The following is a 3,343-nucleotide window of genomic DNA, read 5'->3' as shown; positions in this document are numbered from 1 at the left end:
TTTTTTTAAGGTATGCTTTTTTTTTTGGTGAAGACGATTGGCCCTGAGTTAACACCTGTTGCCAATCTTCCTCTTCCCCAAAGCCCCAGTAGGTAGTTGTATATCCTAGTCGAAAGTCATTCTTACACAGCACAGCCTGATGAGCAGTGTGTAGGTCTGCTCCCAGGATCCAAACCTGCAAACCCTGGGCCACTGAAGTGGAGCACGTGAACTTAACCACTTGGCCATGGGGCAAGCCCAAACGTTTTTTTTTTTTTTTTAAGATTGGCACCTGAGCTAACACCTGTTGCCAATCTTCTTCTTTTTCCCTCTCCCTAAAGCCCCCCAGTACATAGTTGTATATTCTCATTGTAGGTCCTTCTGGTTGTGCTCTGTGGGATGCTGCCTCAGCATGGCCTGATGAGCGGTGCCACGTCTGCGTCCAGGATCCGAACTGGTGAAACCCTGGGCCACTGAAGCAGAGCACGTGAATTTAACTACTCCACCCCAGGGCCGGCCCTGGTTTATGTTTTTTAATTTAGCCTTCCTAATAGTTGTGTAGTGGTATGTCATTGTGGTTTAACTTGCATTTCCCTACTGACTAATGATGATGAGCATTTTTTCATGTGCTTAATTGCCATCCATATATCTTCTTTGATGAGGTGTTCGAATCTTTTGCCAATCAATCTTTAATTGGATTGTTTGCTTTCTTATTATTGAGTTTTGAAAGTTGTAGATGTCCTTCCAGGGGGCTTAGTTTGTTGATATCGTTGGGAGCCAGTAGTGACTGGCTGTGTTGGCCTTGGTGGGAGATCCCCCCACAGTCCCCCTCTGTCCCACCGTGAACGCCTAGTTCTGAGTCTTCGAGCCGGTGCAGGGTGCGGCGGGGTGGGGTGCTGAGGAAGTAGGCTGGCTGCATTCGCAGAGTGCATCGTCTTGTATTGCTGATGTTCAAAGCCTCCGCAGGAGCCGGCCTCTGGAGAACATCCTCAGGGGACCCACAGTACTCTCTGGTTTTGCCCCTGTTCTGAGGGCTCCATTCACCCATGCCATTCCCAAAACTCTTCCTTAGTCCTCCAGACTAACTCTGTCCAAGAAGACGACCACCTGGCTGGTGCCTTAGTGGCTGCCCACAAAGTGGTGTCCACCTGTTCCTCAGCCCTGTCTCCTTCCAGGAGAGGGGGTGTATCTCCTGAGGCTGCTGTAACAATGACCACAAACCTGGTGGCTTGAGACAACGGAAATTTGTTCTGGAGGCCAGAGTCAAATCAAGGGGTCCATAGGGCTGTGCTCCCTGCAGAAGCTCTGGGAGAGAATCTGCCCCACGCCTCTTCCAGCTTCTGCTGGTTGCCAGCTTCCTGGGCTGTGGCCACGTCATTCCCGTCTCCGCCCCTGTGGTCAAATTGCCTTCTCTTTTTTGTCCATCTTCTCCTTTGTGTCTCTTGGAAGGACACTGGTCATTGGATTTAGGACCCTCCCAGATAATCCTGTGGGATCTCCTTATCTCAAAATCCTCAGCTTAGTCGTATCTGCACACGGTGGCATTCACAGCTTCTGGGCATTAGCATGAGGATCTTCTGGGGGCAGATAGTTACAGCTCTCGAAGTTCTACCTTCCGTGAAGATTGCCCTTTCCTTTCTGTCCTCAGGGCCATCCTGTGTGGGAGTGTCATGCCACAGCCGTCCACTGCCACCTGGTGCCGTCGGAACTCTCTCCAGAGCAGGCAGGGGAAGGGATGCCTGGGTTTCCGGGTAAGACAGAAGGTCCTACTTCCCCCTAGGACTCACGCATCGGGGTCTCACCCCTACATAGGAAGGAGGCTAGGATGCCCGTCAGCCAAAAACAAACAAACAATGTGACAAATATCGGCTAGAGACGGGAGTCACCACCCCGGCCTCTTTCAGAGTCATCGATAGCGACTACTTTCTACAGCTCCCTGGGGATGCAACTGTTCTCGATTTATTATTTGGAGAGTGAGGGGGAGCACGGGGGGCTTCGGCTTGGCCCTTCCTAGCATATTAGCCTCTAGCTGAAGGGTTGGGGAGCCAAGGTGAGAGTCCACCAGCTCCTAAGGAGATCTGGTCTAACCGTCAGGAACAGGGGATGGGGTCGAGGTCTTGCAGTTCCATACTCTCCCCCTCCCTGAATCTTATTTTGATGCCCTCATGCCCTGTAACAGCAAGCCATAACAGATTCTTTAAGCCATGGCACATAAAGGTCTTGAATTTTATTTTATTCCTTGAGTCAATAATCTAGATATTTGAGGTTATCTTGCTTGACCTTATTCAGTGCCATATAAGCAGCTGCCCACTGTGTGTTTCTGATTTCTTCATTCCCTTTAAATCTGGCTATGGCCAAAGCCACTCAGTTCCCCAGCACTTGACCCTCAGAGGGCACATGGTCCCTGGTGTTCACAGCTGATAATTTTATAGGCCGTACCTCTATGTACCACAGGCTGCTGTTTTCCCAATTCCGAACATAAAGGGGAATCTCAGAGCCTTGCACCTGAAGCCTGGGCCTGAAACCCCCTTTCTGGTGCCAATGTTTGGATCAGTTAGGGCTCTTTGGTGCAACAGCCAAAACCTACTCTGGCTAATGAAAGCAAAAGGGGAAGAAACGGAAGGATGCTAGGTGGATCACAGAGCTGAGAAAGGTACAGGCCGACCTGTCTTAGGCGGGGCGGGGTTCAGGGTGGCTCTGAAGCTCTGGAGAGCAGGAGCCCATGGATTGTTCTTGGAGATGCTGCCATGGCCTGACTAAGCAACAATGTTTTTTCCTCATGTCAATCCATCACCAGGGGCCAGCCCCGTGGCCGAGTGGTTAAGCTCTCATGTTCCGCTTCGTGGCCCAGGGTTTTGCTGCTTCAGATCCTGGGCGCGACATGGCACCGCTCATCAGGCCATGCTGAGGCGGCGTCCCACATAGCACAAGTAGAAAGACCTGCAACTAGAATATACAACTATGTACTGGGGGGATTTGGGGAGAAGAAGAAGAAGAAAGAAAAAAGATTGGCAACAGATGTTAGCTCAGGTGTTGATCTTTAAAAAAACAAAAAACTCCACCACCAGTTCAGATTCCCCAGGGGGAAACTGATGACATAGCTTGGGTCACCCACCCAGCCCCGTCTCCAGGGTCTGCATGCCCTGTGATCGGCTGTCCCACCAGAACCTCAGGAAGCAGGAGAGGCTGCTCTGAGAGGCAGGGGGAGTTGTGCTGGGCAGGCCACACAAAGGGTGTCCATCAGCCCCTAAGAGCTTGGCCCCAGCCGAGGGCCTTCTCTGAATGGGGCACGATATAGTCCGGTTCTGGGGAAGCTCCCAGTCTGATGGTGGAGACACAGGCTGTGCCGTGATGAACTTCCAGT

Source organism: Equus quagga, chromosome 15 (assembly GCF_021613505.1).
Source record: "Equus quagga isolate Etosha38 chromosome 15, UCLA_HA_Equagga_1.0, whole genome shotgun sequence".
Taxonomy (NCBI): domain Eukaryota; kingdom Metazoa; phylum Chordata; class Mammalia; order Perissodactyla; family Equidae; genus Equus; species Equus quagga.
Note: the sequence above shows the minus strand (reverse complement) of the source record.